Source organism: Neoarius graeffei, chromosome 1 (genome assembly GCF_027579695.1).
Source record: "Neoarius graeffei isolate fNeoGra1 chromosome 1, fNeoGra1.pri, whole genome shotgun sequence".
NCBI classification, from domain to species: Eukaryota; Metazoa; Chordata; class Actinopteri; order Siluriformes; family Ariidae; genus Neoarius; species Neoarius graeffei.
Window position 1 is genome coordinate 25,639,814 of NC_083569.1, and position 19,424 is coordinate 25,659,237.

Sequence of the window (19,424 nt, forward strand, 5' to 3'; positions counted from 1 at the left end):
TCATGTTTAAATGACAAATAGCAACCATGAGATTTTGTTTAGTCTTTAGGTTTATAAAGTAGAATAATAATATTAAAATCATATGAGGCAAATTAATAAAAAAAAAAAAATAGACATGAGAAAGAAGACAGGTAGGCCAGGCAGCAAACAAGACTACAGGGAGGAAATAAGAAACACAAAAGAAAATAAACACCCAGTTTCTTTCTTTCTCTCTCTCTGCAACCTTCACTCGATCCAGCAAACTTCACACACAAAATGCATCACACCTCTTAAGGCCTAATGGCTTGGTGGCATCTTTCATAATATTACAAAGAGCAGCAGCTGGTTTGTTCCTCACCTCAGTGAAATAACAGGCTTCATTTTTACAAAGTCAATAAATCAATCACATTGTAATGATAATAATAATAATAATAACAACTTGTCATACTAAATTATTTGTCATGATTTATACTTATTTACAGCAATTTCAGATCAAGCCAAATCTCCTAATGCAGCAAAACCACTTATAAAACAAATATAACAGGGAATTTAAACATTTAATAATGTATTAATTAGATTATATTTTTACAGATTAGAATGATTGATTTTTCATAATTCCATGAATTCTGCTGACAGTCGGGATTGAAGACAGGTTCCCCATGTGAGGCTGAATGTAAAGCCAGGATGCTTCAGTAAGAATCAACAATCTGTCAGTAACAATGGTGACACTGTCATGTGGTGCTGTGGGCTGGAGCTTCATGAACCTTTATGATGTGAACATATCATAGTACAGAAAGAATACTTTCACTCAGCTGAGACCATTCATCATGTTCACTGTTATATTCATGTGTCCGTGGCTTTCACTCAGTGAGTTAACTTTGACTTTTCGTTATTGCAGAAATATTACGTGTTGAATTAGTGATTTATTTGTCTGTGTGGTGGTCAGAAAAATGAGAATGTGCATGCTCTCTTCTCCATGATACAGTAGGTGACTCCATGGCAGCTTCAATAAAGCCACTTTTCACACATACAATTATAGATGAAGGCAGTGACGTTACTCTGTCCTGCAGCTACAAATCAAGTGATACAGGAAACTACCTGCACTGGTACAGACAAACTCTAAACTGGAGTTATTTCTTTTTCTATCACAAAGTGAACATAAAAGTCACTCAATCCCACCACGTCTCTCTGCTGAAGTTGATGAAAAGAATAAACAAGTGGATCTGCTCATCTCCTCTGCTGCTGTATCAGACTCTGCACTATACTACTGTGCTCTGCAGCCCACAGTGACAGGAAATCCAACTGCACTGTACAAAAACTTTCACACAGTTATATTATACTGAAGGCTGATCAACTGCTAAGGTTACATAATTCCGGATGATATAATATCAATGATATAATCAGTTAAAAATAAATAAATGGATGGTTTGAGAGGTCAGTAAAAATATACACTCACCTGCCAGTGTAATAGGAACTTGTTCTTGATTTGAAGATTCCTGTTCTTGGCTGCAGGAGTGGAACCCAGTGTGGTCTTCTGCTGTTGATTGCTGAGCTGCTTTTCTGCTCACTGTGGTTGTAAAGAGTTGCTATGAGTCGCTATATCCTTGCTAAAAGCACTAAACAAGTTTTCAATAAGTTCATATACATCCCACTTTCTGAAGTCAAGATCCTGCAGAGTCTGAATTTTACAATAATATTTGTGTGTTAGCTTTTTGTAATCCACAGTGATTTTACACAGTGAGGTGTGTTTTAGTGAAATGAAGTCATTATTGAGAATTTCTGATATATATTAGCCTGGTGGATACACAGTACAACTAGGAACAGATATTACACAGAATATAATCTTGTACCTTTTATATATTTACTTAAAAATTAGAAAATTGTCATGCTTGTGTGCAATCTACTTTCAGTGTTTCTTCTTTTTATAATAAACTGTTTATTGGTGAATTATTCTTAAATGCTTCAATATGTCTCAAGGCTTGTAAAAATATTTCTGCAAACAAAGACTAAACGATGAGAGAAAATCTTTCAGCAACATTGGTAACAGCCGAACATTGGCACCAGTTACCAGTTCTGTTCATACGAACTTTCATTTCTGAGAGGATCCATAAGCAAAACTCTTCTTTAACATAATGAGAGCATGAAAACTGATTCCATCATTGTCTTGATTGTTGGATTTTAAGTCATCCTTTTAATGTACTTCTTATATTTAATGACAGTTTTTCAATGAAAAAATACTGTTTCACAAAAATGTTCAGTGATTCCTTGATGACTTCTGTTAAAAGCGAGTTTGGATATTTGGGGTTTATATTCTTTTTTCAGGGTTTTTTTTTCATAATCTATTTTTTATACCAACACAAAAGCTATACAGTACAACAAAACACAGACAATAGACAAAGACAACAGTGCACAAACAATGAACACAAGATGTGCAATGAACGAAATGAATAGGTAGATTTTCAAAAGTGCAAATTAAATCCTTAAGTGATTCATACAGTATCAGTGATTTGTATCAGTTTTTTTTTCTATTACCATTTTCTACACCGCAGAACAATACTGGAGACACCAAAACTTTGAAAAAAAAAAACATATGGAACACACACACAGAACTATGTGACATACAAAAAAAGTAAAAAAAAAATTCCCACAGGAATGACAGACCTCATAAGAAACAAGGGGATACAAAAATTAGAACAACAGGGACAATAGAAAGAAAAGAGCAATGACAAAACCTACACAATGATCACAATACAAAAGAACAGTAAAAGATAGTGCAAAAACCCCATCATCCCACCGGCGAAGCAGGCAGGGGCCCGATACAGACACAGCAACCACCGATGGGCCACATCACCGCCTCCAGGACCCCAGACAGACCAAACACAGGGCAGCAAACGGGAGAGTAGAGCCGACACCAGTGTGCAGCTTTGTCCTCGACGTGCACTGCAACGACCTCATGCCATCTCTCCTGCACATCTAACATTGTGTGTGTGTGTGTGTGTGAGAGAGAGACAAAGATTTTGATCATATAATCAAAATCTCCCTATTCTTTATTCAGTTTTTTATTTCACAATCTATTTTATACACTACACACAGATCAAAACCCCTCTCTCTCTCTCTCTCTGTGTGCATGTGTGCACTTATAAGGGAGATCATTACCCACTTGACTCTGTGGATAACAGTGAAATAATCATGACTGCATGATTGGGGGGTAACAGTGAAATGAGCGAGCACAGAGAACACATTTACCTCATTATTTAGCTTATTATTTGCTCATTCTTTCATGTGAACATTTGTTCATTTAATTAAAAACACGCTTGGAATAAAACAAATTGCCAACAACATAAAAGAGTTTTATTAATCAATTAGCACATTACATATGTAATGCTTCCAGATGATACTATCTATTATTTTATACACTTTATATTTCATTAGATTTTGGTTAAAAAGGAAAACCATGCGACCTTTATATCGGTGACGTGACCGCCCAGATGGTGGAATGCTCTTGCCGAAATAGCTCAGTAGGGAGAGCGTTAGACTGAAGATCTAAAGGTCCCTGGTTCAATCCCGGGTTTCGGCACTAAGGAGTGTGGTGTGTGTTCATCTAAGCCTTTGATTTTTTGCCAGGTCGCTGTCAGTATATGCCAGTAATTTGGTGGTGAAAACAATCTGACCTCTGTTCCATGGTGTAATGGTTAGCACTGTGGACTTTAATTCTAGTGATCTGAGTTCAAATCTCTGTAGAGCTTTTGTTTGCAGATTGTCTCAACTACAGGGTCCTTTTGGTCAAGCAAGCTGTCATGTCCCAAACCCTTTGTTTCCGTTAAAGTGCTCGTCTTACAAAAATTACATTACCACTAGAAATTATACCTTATAATACTAGACATGTTAAACAGTTTACTGTCTAAATTGTATTTTAATATGAGACCAAGGACATGTTCTGTTTAGTTGGTAAAGTTTGGCTCTTTGAGTCCGCCATTACACGAACGCATTCCTGGTAAGTTACTGTTCATTCAAAGAAGTGACGTCATATGCAAAACCCTTGAAAGTTCGTGGCATTTCTGGCTTCGTCTGCTTTGCAAAGTGCAGCACATTTTAAACTTTTTTTAAAATTCTGCAACAAAACCAAAGCATACCTCCTAAGGGGTGTGTCCTTCAAGGCTGTTCAAGTGTAGCCGATGAAAAAAGTAGACTTTTGATCCATTGTAGCCCAAAGTCAGCAGGACACTTGCGGAATGAATGGGTTTGATTTGTACCAACAAAGAGAGGTAACTTCAAGCCGACAGGACAGTTTGGTGTCTGCTCCATACATTTTGCAAAAGACAAATTTGTGCGGCAGATTCACATAGAAGGATGTGAGCGATGTCTGGTACATGGAGCAGTTCCTACGATCTGGAAACAAAAGTCAGTAACGCCATCCCAAAGAGCTCACCGCACAGGAAGGGTCAAGCTTGTGTTTAACCTGTTGCTTGAATTTATGAGTTGTCCATCGGCGTCGCCAGACCCATTTTACTGGGGCACGTGCCCCAATATATATCTGCTGTGATCCAGTAAAATTTCCTGATCACATTTCAGAAACAGTAATGTATTTGGCACTGCAGAATAACCGTACACTGTAAAAAATTGCAGCCTCATTTAGTTATGTCCACTTACTACCTCTCTTTAACACAAAGAGCTCTGACAATTTTTGGATTTTGAACTCAACTTTATGAGTTTTAGAAAGTAAAACTTATTGCTATCCATTGTGTTGACTATTTGAGAATTTCGCAGATTTGTATGAGTTGATTGAACTTGGGTTTGTACATCATCAGTTGAAAAAAAAAAGGAGAGGGAAAAAGGCGGGAAATAAAAACAGAGTTATTCATTGTGTTGACTATTTGGGAATTTGTCAGATTTGACTGAACTTGGGTTTGTAAGTCATCAGTTGGAAAAAAGGAGAGGAAAAATAAGACGGGAATGGGGGATGGGAGCGACAGAAAAAAACAACTGTTTGCAGTGTCTTTTAAGGCAACATTGAAGAATGGGAATACATTGCAGATAAGTCATATTTCGAATTCTATCCAAAATATGCACATTTTGCAGTAAACAAGAAGGGACTTCTTCCACCGGCGGAAGAAGACTATTTCCCTAACAATGGCCTGTTAAAATAAGCGGAGCAATACAACACTGTCTGTACTGAGTGCAACTGGAAAACCGGATTGTCGAGAGACGCGTGAGTTTTTCATGCAGCATCAGTGCCAGGTGAGTTTAATAATCTTTAATTCACTATTTTTCCATTAACCGTCAGTGCAGTAATGTAATATCAGTAACTATGTAGGTTGTGTTTTTTAATAGCAGGGAAAAGCTAAATTCGAGCCTTTGATTATAAGCTAATGGCTTGGTGGCATCTTTCATAATATTACCAAGAGCAGCAGCTGGTTTGTTCCTCACCTCAGTGAAATAACAGGCTTCATTATTACAAAGTCAATAAATCAATCACATTATAATAATAGTAATAATAGCTTTTATACTAAATTATTTATCATGACTTATTCACAGCAATTTCTGAAAAAACACTTTTAAAAACAAATGCAACATGAAATTTAAAGATTTATTTATTTGATTATATTTTTACAGACCAGAATGATTGATTTTTCATAATTCCATGAATTCTGCTGACAGTCGGAGTTGAAGACAGGTTCCCCATGTGAGGCTGAATGTAAAGCCAGGATGCTTCAGTACGAATCAACAATCTGTCAGTAACAATGGTGACACTGTCATGTGGTGCTGTGGGCTGGAGCTTCATGAACCTTTATGATGTGAACATATCATAGTACAGAAAGAATACTTTCACTCAGCTGAGACCATTCATCATGTTCACTGTTATATTCATGTGTCTGTGGCTTTCACTCGGTGAGTTAACTTTGACTTTTTGTTCTTGCAGAAATATTAAGCACTGAATTAGTGATTTATTCATCTGCATGGTGGGAAGAAAAATCAGAATGTGCATGCTCTCTTCTCCATGACAGGTGACTCCATGGCAGCTTCAATCAAGCCACTTTTTACTCATACAATTACAGATGAAGGCAGTGATGTTACTCTGTCCTGCAACTAAATCAAGTGGTAAAGGAAACTACCTGCACTGGTACAGACAATATCCAAAATCTAAACCTGACTTCCTTCTTTATATATCACAAAGTGGATATAAAAGTGACTCAATCCCACCACGTCTCTCTGCTGAATTTGATGAAAAGAATAACCAAGTGGATCTGCTCATCTCCTCTGCTGCTGTATCAGACTCTGCACTATACTACTGTGCTCTGCAGCCCACAGTGACAGGAAATCCAACTGCACTGTACAAAAACTTTCACACAGTTATGTTACACTGAAGGCTGATCACTTGTCAAAGTTACATAATTCCAGATGATATAATATCAATGATATAATGAGTTAAAATAAATAAATGGGGCGTTAGATCAGTCAATAAAATCTATATTCAGTGTGTCTTGGCTTGGGGCGGCACGGTGGTGTAGTGGTTAGCGCTGTCGCCTCACAGCAAGAAGGTCTGTGTTTGAGCCCCGTAGCTGGCAAGGGCATTTCTGTGCGAAGTTTGCATGTTCTCCCTTGTCCGCATGGGTTTCCTCCAGGTGCTCCGGTTTCCCCCACAGTCCAACGACATGCAGGTTAGGTTAACTGATGACTCTAAATTGACCGTGAGTGTGAATGGTTGTCTGTGTCTATGTGTCAGCCCTGTGGTAACCTGGCGACTTGTCCAGGGTGTACCCCATCTTTCGCCTGTAGTCAGCTGGGATAGGCTCCAGCTTGCCTGCGACCCTGTAGAACAGGATAAAGTGGCTAGAGATAATGAGATGAGGTGTCTTGGCTCTGTCTCCTGCTCCAGATCTATGTTCACACTCAGGATCACACTTTTTGGTTGCTAAGTACAATGATTTTGTAGATTTTTGTTATTGTTGTCAATGACTTCATAATATATTCAAAACACACACACACACACACAAACACACACACACACACACACACAAATACTTTCAAGACTCATAATGGCCATTTTAGTCTTGCCTTGCCTGACCATAGTTTTCATTGATATCACTGTTTAAAGATCGTGATGGCCAAATGAGACTTCGAAGCGCGTATCAAGAATAAGGGGGCAGATGAAGCCCCGCTTTGAGGCTTTGTATCGTTGAGCAGAAAACCACATGACCCATGATAAACAAGGCCTCGGTTGTGATTCACTAAAAGGTTCATTACTCAGACTCTCATTCAGCAGACTTCACTAGCGACCTACTGCTAAGAGAAATGTACAGCATGTTTAATTTCTACCTCGCGTCAATGTTCTGCCACTTTACATTATTATTTGCATGTACAGTAATTTGCACAATGTTCCATTTTAAAATAACTTATGTCATCAGATTTTTTTTGCTTGTTTGTTTTACTTATTTGCCTGTATGTTATTTGGTGTTGACCCTCTGTCTCTCTCTTACACACACACACACACACACACACACACACACTTTGTGTCTTTCTATGGATTTATGATCAGTATAATTTTGTCTGCACAATAAAAAGGTGTACATAAAGGGAGTAAGCTTTGTGTCCAGTGCTTGTGTGATGGGACTGTGAGTGCTACTGCAGCCGTGCAGTGCACAGAGTAACTTTTAGGGGAACCTTTATTGATTTTTGTTGAGGAACAGATTTTTTTTCACTGTGTTTGGATTGAGGTGATTCCTTTTCTTCGAAATTCCCTCCCCAGCCTCACGTGGTTCCCTCACGTGGTTTTCTTCCAAACGATCCATGCCTCGAGGTGGGGCTTCATCTGCCACACCCCCTTATACTCGACACGCGCTTCGGAGCCTCGGCTTCAGACGGCCATCACTACCGACCAATAATTGCTGATTATTGTCTGTCTGTGTTTTGTCACAGCATTAAATCATAATGTATTTTGTGTGTGTGAGCAGTTTAAGGACAGTTCCCCTAGCCTGGCTAACGCGACTTCAAAGCTCTCCGAGCATTTGGTCTGGCCAAGCTATTAAGCCAAATCGTTTCCCAGAGCCCGTGGTTGACCCGCCTCCCTGAAATGCCTCAGTTTGCTACTGATCGAAGCCAGAAAAGGCTGTGACGAAGCTTAAACCAATCACATCACTCTTTCCTCTGATGTATGCGATGCGACGGGGCTAACTGGTTGATTAAACTCTTACTGAAGCCGGTCGGGAGCAAGGCAAAAACGTCCTTCCTTTCAATAAATACCTCCAGGGCTGCTCTTTGCTCCGTTTTCAATGAGAACTTCCCTTTGAATGCTTTCAAAACAGCATCTACCGCTGTGTTAAAGGCTTGCCACTGCTCCATGTTCGTGATGTGAATGAAGCGCTTCCGGCATAGATTCTGTAAACAATGTATGGCTTCCGGTTGCAGTTCTACTATGTCACTGCCTTGAACACGCCTCTACCCAGGGCCGTTGGAGACGCTCAAAGTTGATTGGTTCCCGATTTTTCGGGAGCTTGGAAATGCTGTAGATAGCCTGCCTGGCCAGACTAAGCTCGGAACAGGTCCTCGTGTTGTGTCACGCTTAGGATGGGCGGGCCCAGGCTACAGTTCCCCCATTTCCCCCTGATGAAGCGATCAGCCAGGATGTGTTTCTATCTGACACTTAAAGACATTGATTTGAATTAAAAAGTCTGCAAAGGGAATAAATCTGAATTAATAGTACAGATCTTTGCACAGATAACGAGAAAAGGTGTCATGAATTAAGTTACAGGTGTTTACATTTTTCCTAAACCTTTGTTTGTTAAAATTGCATTTTATATACTCTATGTTAATATTTATTTTTAAACCTTTATTTGTCATATGCACACTTCAAGCACAGTGAAATTCATCCTTTGCATTTAACCCATCTGAAGCAGTGAACACATGCGCACACACCCAGCGAGCAGCACCTTGCTCAAGGGCACCTCAGCCCAAGGCTGCCCCATGTCAACCCAACTGCATGTCTTTGGATTGTGGGGGAAACCGGAGCACCCGGAGGAAACCCACACAGACACAACATGAAAACACCACACAGAAAGGCCCTCGCCAGCAGCTGGGTTCAACCTGGAACCTTCTTGCTGTGAGGCGACCGTGCTAACCACTACACCACCGTGCCACCCAAAAGAACAGACATGCGGTGAGGGTGGGACTCGAACCCACGCATGCAGAGCACAATGGATTAGCAGTCCATCACCTTAACCACTCGGCCACCTCACCCACATTTATGTGTGTGTTTATTTATTTTGTATGATGCAATGATCTTTGGACTTTGACAGAGTGAGTAATTCTGTCAAAGTCAAAACTCAGACTCATTAAAATATTTGTTGGAACATTGTTGCTGTATATTTATTTAATAAGCCTGTTATGAAAATGTGAAAACTACATATTCAAAAATAAATCTGTCTAAAATGCTCATCTGAAGCCTGACTAAAAATGAAATTATAATAATTTGAAACCAATCGCAGTAAATTTTGTGCTCCTTTTCCTGATCAGAGGCTAATTATAGGTGGTGGTGGGGTGGGGTTAAGAATTTTGACTTTTCCATGTTTTACCCCCCTAGAAATATGGAGATGGTCCATCTATGTGGGAAAATGTCAAATTTTATTAAATTGAACCTTGCTAACCCCCCTGTACATACCCTCTGAAAGTTTCCATTCATGACAAAATGCATTACAGTGCTGTTTGATATTAGAATGCTGCTTTTTTTAATGTGTTTTAAAGTTATTGATGAATGTGAACCTCTTCAGGTATGCCACTAGGTACGACTACAACATTTTCAGTGCAGATGATCATTATTTTAAGGTAATAAGCTTAGTGGTAAGTACCGTAACCTTACATTCAAGTAAATTAAACATATGGTAATTCTGCTCTTTTTCAGCAAGTTTTAAAGTTATTGATGAATGTCACACTCTTCAGTAATACATCAAATATGAACTATTTTTAAGCACAGAGGATCATTACTTAAGGTTACTAATTTAGTTTTAAGAACCAGTATGCACAAATGATTCATATCTGAATTATATCTCCCAGTGTATTAAATAGTCATTATTTGTATTCTTGCAGGTAAATAATGGCTTCTGTTTCAACACGGTCAAAAGCTAAGAAGATACTAGGTGTAGTAGAGTACATAGAGCAGGCTGAGTTCCCTTCTGGGATTCTTCCAACAGGGAAGGACATCATTCAGAATATGCTCTATCTGCTGCGGCCGAAGCGTGCTGGTCAAGCACAGAGATCCAGGGATGCTGCTGCTCAGTTGCTGGCAGAACTTGTTCAAGAGCACTGGTTATTTTGGAACTTATACACCATCCACACCAGACATATAAAGAAGCATCTCTTGAAACTTTATGGAGAATTTGTTACTCTGATTCAAACCTGTAAACAGAGACAAAATGAGGGTTTCTAACAACTCTTTTTGTGAGAAATAAATGTTATTACTGTGATTTTTGGTGTTATATTTAAGAGTTATTTCCGTTAAGGAATGCTTATATTAGTGAAAAAGGCAGTTTTTGACTATTTGGAGGGGTTATTAACTTCAGAGGGTATGTACAGGGGGGTTAGCATTTTTCAGTTGGCCAAATATTGGTATTTCCATAGATAGATCATCTCCATATTTTGGAGGGGGTAGAAAAATTTTTTTTTGGTCTATAGGATTGGATCAAAACACAGTAAATGAAGTATTACATAATGCTGGTTTGGGACATAAACCTGTGTTTTGTACAAATCTTTTATTTCACTCAGAGGCGCTCTTACAATAGAGGCGAAGTAGGCAATTGCCTTGGGCCCCTCCAACTTTCCCATTCGGCAGGGGCCCCAGACCAGCTGCCCCTTCCCGAATCAGCTGGGGATTTGGGGGCCTTTGGACAGCGATCCATTCCTAAGCCATTGTGTTTGTAAATTGTAATTTCGTATGTTTAAATCGGAAACAAAGACAAAAAACTAAAATACAAAGGAATGAAGTATTTGTATACACCCCCCCCCCCGTTTGTGTTGAAATGGACTATTCCATGCAATGATCGCGCGAGTCCGAGAACATTGCGAGACGAACGTGAACTGAACCTGAGTGAGTGAATTCAGGGAACTTCTAATAGCGACTGTGCTGAATTGTTTTGAACTTGTGATCAGCGAAATGAAGCGCCACTTTCCAAGTGGTGCTACGACAAGGAAGAAGCGGGATGAGGCGAAATCAAAGAATGATGCGCTTCCCAAGCTTACAACTTTCTTTAATGTGTCAACAGCGTCGGTTGACTCGGATGTTGTAGCGGAGCAGGAGGAGCTGCTGTTGATTCAGGAGGGGAGCGAGCGGCATCAAGCTCCAACACAGCAGACGAGCAGCAGACTAATCATTCTGAAAAAAAAAAAAAAACATAGCGGAGGTGGTGAGCGCGTGTCCCGTTTCTGTTGACCACCACGAAGAAAATGACTCTCTCATTCATTCACTCACTCACCCTCTCTGTCTCACACACATACAACACTCTCTCTCTCTCTCACTCACTGACACATACATTCACATGGATATGTTTAGAGCCAAATGCCACCTCATCTCTCCTCACTCACCCTCTCACACACACACTCTCACAAACACTAACTCACTCACACACACACAACTATGTACATAGTTTTATTTATAGAATGTTTGAAATGTTCTGATCTTTAAAAAAAAAAAATAAACAGTGCTGGTTTTCCTGGCATTTTGGCAAAGACAGATGTTATCTGAAATCTTATTCTCTGTTGGGTTCCATCATGACTGTTAGTTTGTGTAGTGCTACACTTTTTGTGTTCTCTGCTTTCCATCTTCATTTTGGAGTAAAGAAGTGTATGCAGAGTTTAAAGGGGAATGTTTTTTTTCTCCTGTCCAACCTTTACTTCCCTATAGATTAGCTTTACCTGCCTATCCACCATGCAGTCGGTACATTTTTTTTTTTGTTTCGGATCGGATGAGGGGGACCCCATACATACCTTCGCCTGGGGCCCCCAATTTGCTAAATCCGCCACTGATTTAGCTCCTTTTGAAGAAAAGTCCAACTTTATTTACGGATAATAATCCACGAACCACAACAACATGCATTTGAAACCAATCGCAGTAAATTCTGTGCTGCTTTTCCTGATGGTAGAATAATTATTGGACTCGGACTGATGGGTTCGGAACCAAACAAAACCGCTTCCTCATAAAGTAACGCGGTGGAACAGAAAGACTTCACCGGCCAATCAGGCGGCACTTTCCTAATGAATATTCATGAAGTCCCCGCCCACCTCGCTGAAATTGAAAAGTGTTTGTGTTTAAATTAGTGCTGTCAAGCGATTAAAATATTTAATTGCGATTAATGTCGCGACTGTCATAGTTAACTCGCGATTAATCGCAATTTAATCGCACATTTTTGTCACATGAAAAACCATGTAATTCTCTTATCAGCATAAAAAAGTGAATGGGCTTGCTCACTGTTCGAACTACGGGGGTACTTGGGGGATCCGAGATCCCCTGAAACAGACATGAGATCCCTTGAAAACATGATTTGGGAAATGTTGGGGGGTCTCTAAAATATTGTCAAAATGATGTTTATTGACATAGCAATCGTGTGTAACGGGAAGCATTTGCATATCCGAAGTGAGCGCGCAATGGAGATCCGCGCTCTGAGACAAGCACAAGCACCCCCCCAAGGGAAAAAAAGGGACCCCCCGAAAATATTGGCGTAGTTCGAACACTGGTTGTACCAATGTGTCAGAGCCACTGCAAAGTGGGGCTGGAGCCGCCAATGGGAAAACGAAACCTAAGCCGAGCACCGTGGCTCTTCGGGGAGGGCAGAGGACTCTGGCTGTGCGGGGTGTGGCATTACAGTCTAGCTGCTATGGTTTTTCTAAGCAAAGTCTCTGTTCTAAGTTCCTGGCAGTTTCAAAAGCTTATGAAAAACCGACATCATGTCACAGAGCGTTAATCTCGCGATAAAAAAATTATCGCCATTAAAATTGAGTCAAGTTAACGCGTTAATAACGCGACATTTTTGACAGCACTAGTTTAAATGTTTGGAAATCCCCACAAAACGCTCATTTGTAGAAGCAGCGAGATCAGGATCCCAGCAGCGACTCTGACACAGCGGTTATTCCTGCAGCACCACTGGGTTTATTCCCGCACCGGCAGCAATGAACTCTCAGTTTTCCTTTTCACTTCAACAACAAGCACTTTAAACACCTCATTATTACAAAAAGGGTCAAAAATAGCAGTGAACAGGCGGAAACGCTCTCAGGAATTGAGTTAACGCTCATTTGTGAGTGGGACAGGCAAAGTGCAGCCAGGTACTCTTTCTTTATTTTACAGACAAGCATACTTGATTGGGACAGGCCAAGTGCAGCGAGCTACTCTTTCTTTCTTTTACAGGCAAGCGAACGTGAGTGGGACAGGCAAAGTGCAGCCAGGTACTCTTTCTTTGTTTTACAGGCAAGCGAACGTGAGTGGGACAGGCAAAGTGCAACCAGGTACTCTTTCTTTGTTTTACAGGCAAGCGAATGTGAGTGGGACAGGCAAAGTGCAGCCAGGTACTCTTTCTTTGTTTTACAGGCAAGCGAACGTGAGTGGGACAGGCAAAGTGCAGCCAGGTACTCTTTCTTTCTTTTACAGACAAGTGAATGTGAGTGGGACAGGCAAAGTGCCGCCAGTTACTCTTTCTTTCTTTTACAGGCAAGCGAATGTGAGTGGGACAGGCAAACTGCAGCCAGGTACTCTTTCTTTGTTTTACAGGCAAGCGAATGTGAGTGGGACAGGCAAAGTGCAGCGAGGTACTCTTTCTTTCTTTTACAGGCAAGCGAACGTGAGTGGGACAGGCAAACTGCAGCCAGGTACTCTTTCTTTCTTTTACAGGCAAGCGAATGTGAGTGGGACAGGCAAAGTGCAGCGAGGTACTCTTTCTTTCTTTTACAGGCAAGCGAACGTGAGTGGGACAGGCAAACTGCAGCCAGGTACTCTTTCTTTGTTTTACAGGCAAGCGAACGTGAGTGGGACAGGCAAAGTGCAGCGAGGTACTCTTTCTTTCTTTTACAGGCAAGAGAACGTGAGTGGGACAGGCAAAGTGCAGCGAGGTACTCTTTCTTTGTTTTACTGGAAAGCGAACGTGAGTGGGACAGGCAAACTGCAGCCAGGTACTCTTTCTTTCTTTTACAGGCAAGAGAATGTGAGTGGGACAGGCAAAGTGCAGCCAGGTACTCTTTCTTTGTTTTACTGGCAAGCGAACGTGAGTGGGACAGGCAAAGTGCAGCCAGGTACTCTTTCTTTGTTTTACAGGCAAGCGAATGTGAGTGGGACAGGTAAAGTGCAGCCAGGTACTCTTTCTTTGTTTTACAGGCAAGCGAACCTGAGTGGGACAGGCAAAGTGCCACCAGGTACTCTTTCTTTCTTTTACCAGAGATGCCTACTAGTACGGATTGGCCGTATTTTGTACGGAAAAGTTACGTAAATACGATGTTACGGCAAACAGTGTTATTCTGTATGGAATTATTATAAAGTCTTAAATTCCAGTGAGTTGTTTTTAAATGTCCAAGCGACTTTTTCAATCCATGCGCGATTCACGGCTAGGCTATTTATTTTTCCGACAACTGCACATGCTGTGTGTGACATGCGCAGATTCCGCACATTTGTTCGCGCTATTTTCGATGCGGTAGAATGGCTGTGCATGACTGGGTGTAAAAAGGGCAATGGATACGCGCACTGCAAACTGTGTAGAACTGACATTAACATCACTCATGGTGGTTGCGATGACTGCACGCGGCATGTCAACTACAAAAAAAACATGGAGTATGCTGAAATGGCGAGTCAGGCGGAAAGTAAATCTGGGGGTATCCAGCAGTTTTTTACGAAATCTGTGGATGAAAAGACACGGAACGTGACACGTGCTGAAGCGGTGATGGTTGACCTATGCTTGGAGTTGAACTTGCCAATTAGTGCCATGAAATGTGAGTTAAACTTATTCAATTTCTTTTTACATGTACAGTGGTGCTTGAAAGTTTGTGAAGCCTTTAGAATTTTCTATATTTCTGCATAAATATGACCTAAAACAACATCAGATTTTCACACAAGTCCTAAAAGTAGATAAAGAGAACCCAGTTAAACAAATGAGACAAAAATATTATACTTGGTCATTTATTCATTGAGTACCTTAAGATGCAAAACTGGATTTCAGCGTGCTATCAGTACACCATCCCGAACATTAGTAAGCAGGACTCAACAGACCTCAGGATCAAGATAGAAGAACGCTTCTTCACTGGACACCGCTAGCCGGACGCTGCTCCTAGTCCGCTCGGCCAGACACCAAAGCGAGACGCATCGTGGACCACGCCCAGGTCTTGAGCCGGCCACGTGAGTTGGCAATGCACTTGGGTCACTGCTCAAATGCCTATATTCGCTGATCAAAGGAAGACCGCCGCCCCGTTTCAGGCCGAGAGCACAGGGGCCCTGGCGAAACCCATCCGCCGCCAGCCGGGCAACACTCGACGGGCCCCAAATGTCAAACCGCACGTAGCCAGCAGGATTCGAACCTGCGCGGGGAAACCCCAACGGATTTCAAGTCCGTCGCCTTCACCACTCGGCCATGACTACTGGAGGCGCCGAAATTCAAGTGCGGCAAAAAATCGCTTTGAGCAACTTCTTTTTTTTCTTTTGCAAAGGCACACCAGCCAAAGCCTCCGTTTTCACGCCACGAGGCCCATCAACAACCCGCTGCAGCAAATGTCAGAAGTGGGATTCGAACCCACACCTCCAGAGGAGACTGCAACTTGAACGCAGCGCCTTAGACCGCTCGGCCACCCTCACTCGCCGCGCCTAGGCCGAATCCGGCGTGGAACATGCTGAGGTCTCATGCTGCTCTCACACGTGGGCCATGCGCTTGGCTCACTATTGCAATAGTCTGGGCAGTGCTTTTACAAGTTTGCAGAAAACACGGACTTTCCGGCAAACGTTTTACGGCCGTGCTTTGACTCGACCTGTCCGGGAGAGGAGCCCTTTCCGTTTCGGGCAGATTCCTGGACTTGGACCCGCTCCGTCTTTTGCCAGACAAGCTCGGGTAAAAGCCGCCACAGAACAAGGCTCCGGCTGCCTTTCAACAAACCCGATTTCAGATGGCGTCGGCAGCACACTCAAAGCAGCGTGGGAGACGTCGAGCGGACGTCGAGGACATCGCTTTAAGTAGGTGGCCACGACTGCACACGGGGCCTCGGGACAGCGTGGACGAATTATCAGGAGACGCTTCGGTGCACTTCGTTTCAAAACGCATACGTTTCAGGGAGGCAAAATCCTCAGGTTGGACGTGAACGAGTCTACGGCCTGGCCTCGTTGATTCACTGGACGTACAACCGTCTGTGGGCAGCGCTGCTAAATAAAGCCAGGGTTGTAAAATGAAACCCCTGAATGGACTGCAATGACCAGTTTTCACCCATCGTACGGCAGACGGAATCTCAGACTTACTCGTAAGCATGCTATATCGCGTAGGGAAACCTCAAGGCATCCGTTTCAGTACCTTAAGATGCAAAACTGGATTTCAGCGTGCTATCAGTACACCATCCCGAACATCAGTAAGCAGGACTCAACAGACCTCAGGATCAAGATAGAAGAACGCTTCTTCACTGGACACCGCTAGCCGGACGCTGCTCCTAGTCCGCTCGGCCAGACACCAAAGCGAGAGGCATCGTTGACCACGCCCAGGTCTTGAATGCCTATATTCGCTGATCAAAGGAAGACCGCCGCCCCGTTTCAGGCCGAGAGCACAGGGGCCCTGGCGAAACCCATCCGCCGCCAGCCGGGCAACACTCGACGGGCCCCAAATGTCACACCGCACGTAGCCAGCAGGATTCGAACCTGCGCGGGGAAACCCCAACGGATTTCAAGTCCGTCGCCTTCAGCACTCGGCCATGACTACTGGAGGCGCCGAAATTCAAGTGCGGCAAAAAATTGCTTTGAGCAACTTCTTTTTTTTCTTTTGCAAAGGCACACCAGCCAAAGCCTCCGTTTTCACGCCACGAGGCCCATCAACAACCCGCTGCAGCAAATGTCAGAAGTGGGATTCGAACCCACGCCTCCAGAGGAGGCTGTAACTTGAACGCAGTGCCTTAGACCGCTCAGCCACCCTCACTCGCCACGCCTAGGCAGAATCCGGCGTGGAACATGCTGAGGTCTCATGCTGCTCTCACGCGTGGGCCATGCGCTTGGATCACTATTGCAATAGTCTGGGCAGTGCTTTTACAAGTTTGCAGAAAACACGGACTTTCCGGCAAATGTTTTACGGCCGTGCTTTGACTCGACCTGTCCGGGAGAGGAGCCCTTTCCGTTTCGGGCAGATTCCTGGACTTGGACCCGCTCCGTCTTTTGCCAGACAAGCTCGGGTAAAAGCCGCCACAGAACAAGGCTCCGGCTGCCTTTCAACAAACCCGATTTCAGATGGCGTCGGCAGCACACTCAAAGCAGCGTGGGAGACGTCGAGCGGACGTCGAGGACATCGCTTTAAGTAGGTGGCCACGACTGCACACGGGGCCTCGGGACAGCGTGGACGAATTATCAGGAGACGCTTCGGTGCACTTCGTTTCAAAACGCATACGTTTCAGGGAGGCAAAATCCTCAGGTTGGACGTGAACGAGTCTACGGCCTGGCCTCGTTGATTCACTGGACGTACAACCGTCTGTGGGCAGCGCTGCTAAATAAAGCCAGGGTTGTAAAATGAAACCCCTGAATGGACTGCAATGACCAGTTTTCACCCATCGTACGGCAGACGGAATCTCAGACTTACTCGTAAGCATGCTATATCGCGTAGGGAAACCTCAAGGCATCCGTTTCAGTACCTTAAGATGCAAAACTGGATTTCAGCGTGCTATCAGTACACCATCCCGAACATCAGTAAGCAGGACTCAACAGACCTCAGGATCAAGATAGAAGAACGCTTCTTCACTGGACACCGCTAGCCGGACGCTGCTCCTAGTCCGCTCGGCCAGACACCAAAGCGAGAGGCATCGTTGACCACGCCCAGGTCTTGAATGCCTATATTCGCTGATCAAAGGAAGACCGCCGCCCCGTTTCAGGCCGAGAGCACAGGGGCCCTGGCGAAACCCATCCGCCGCCAGCCAGGCAACACTCGACGGGCCCCAAATGTCACACCGCACGTAGCCAGCAGGATTCGAACCTGCGCGGGGAAACCCCAACGGATTTCAAGTCCGTCGCCTTCACCACTCGGCCATGACTACTGGAGGCGCCGAAATTCAAGTGCGGCAAAAAATCGCTTTGAGCAACTTTTTTTTTTCTTTTGCAAAGGCACACCAGCCAAAGCCTCCGTTTTCACGCCACGCATGGGCCACAAGGCCCATCAACAACCCGCTGCAGCAAATGTCAGAAGTGGGATTCTAACCCACGCCTCCAGAGGAGACTGCAACTTGAACACAGCACCTTAGACCGCTCGGCAACCCTGACTCACCACGCCTAGCCCGAATCCAGCGTGGAACATGCTGAGGTCTCATGCTGCTCTCACGCGTGGGCCATGCGTTTGGCTCACTATTGCAATACTCTGACCAACTTAATTGTATTTTGTAAATATAAACAAACTCAGAATTTGATGCCTGCAACACACTCAAAAAAAAAAAGGTGGTTTATCTAATGGTTATTAGATGGTTTCAAGATGGCGGCATGTATGGATGCAGCAGCCCCTCGCAAACCCAATAACATGGTGTTTTGAAATGTTTCTTCATCAATGTCTACATGTCCGTATACGTTAAGACACAAGTACAGTCGCCAGTTTCTGGTGAATATTGGCAGAACAAGTGAACACAGCTTGACAAGCAGCACAAGAACAAAAACTCTAGAGCCTCAGCCGACTCTGCCAGAACACAACATCACTGACTTCAAGTACTGTTTCCTATCAGGAGAGGGGGCACTGCAGGCATTGTGAGAGGAAGCAGGAAAGGGGAAAGTGCAGAGGGACATGGGCTAGGCTAGCGGCTCATCCAAATAGACCGGCAGTACCATCATATTCGCCAATGTTCGTTCCATAGACAATTAGATGGACCATGTACACCTTCTGAGAGCCACACAGTGCAACACAAGAAAATGTGTTTGTATTTTCACAGAAACATGGCTAAATAACACCATCCCGGACTCCGCCATACAGCTAGACTGGCTAATGTGCCACATAGCTGACGGAGCCTGGGAAGTGGGGGGTAAGACCAAGCAATGCTCAGTGTCGGGATACGATAGTGGTTTCTAAACACTGTTCAGCTCTGGTGGAGTTTATGATCATGAAGTGCTGAACTTTTTACCTGCTGATGGAATTTACAGCTATTTTGTTAGTAACTGTATACATTCCACCCAGCACTAATAACAGCAACAGAGAGGCAGCACTAAGTGAACTGTACCAAGCTATCAGTGAGCAAGAGCCAGCCCGCCCAGATAGATTTCTTAGTCTTGCTGG

General features: G+C 43.3%; 7 non-coding genes across 7 annotated transcripts; 1 reads left to right on the forward strand and 6 right to left on the reverse strand.

Annotated features, from left to right (window-relative positions):
* Positions 1–3,483: 3,483 nt before the first annotated feature.
* Positions 3,484–3,556, forward strand: trnaf-gaa (transfer RNA phenylalanine (anticodon GAA)). The gene has a single exon. It is a non-coding gene; the product is annotated as a tRNA-Phe (tRNA).
* A 5,575-nt stretch (positions 3,557–9,131) lies between these two features.
* trnas-gcu (transfer RNA serine (anticodon GCU)) lies at positions 9,132–9,213 on the reverse strand. Its single transcript has one exon. It is a non-coding gene; the product is annotated as a tRNA-Ser (tRNA).
* Positions 9,214–15,495: 6,282 nt separating this feature from the next.
* trnas-uga (transfer RNA serine (anticodon UGA)) lies at positions 15,496–15,577 on the reverse strand. The gene has a single exon. It is a non-coding gene; the product is annotated as a tRNA-Ser (tRNA).
* A 130-nt stretch (positions 15,578–15,707) lies between these two features.
* trnal-caa (transfer RNA leucine (anticodon CAA)) lies at positions 15,708–15,790 on the reverse strand. The gene has a single exon. It is a non-coding gene; the product is annotated as a tRNA-Leu (tRNA).
* A 1,020-nt stretch (positions 15,791–16,810) lies between these two features.
* Positions 16,811–16,892, reverse strand: trnas-uga (transfer RNA serine (anticodon UGA)). Its single transcript has one exon. It is a non-coding gene; the product is annotated as a tRNA-Ser (tRNA).
* A 1,233-nt stretch (positions 16,893–18,125) lies between these two features.
* trnas-uga (transfer RNA serine (anticodon UGA)) lies at positions 18,126–18,207 on the reverse strand. Its single transcript has one exon. It is a non-coding gene; the product is annotated as a tRNA-Ser (tRNA).
* A 140-nt stretch (positions 18,208–18,347) lies between these two features.
* On the reverse strand, positions 18,348–18,430 carry trnal-caa (transfer RNA leucine (anticodon CAA)). Its single transcript has one exon. It is a non-coding gene; the product is annotated as a tRNA-Leu (tRNA).
* Between the last annotated feature and the right edge of the window lie 994 nt (positions 18,431–19,424).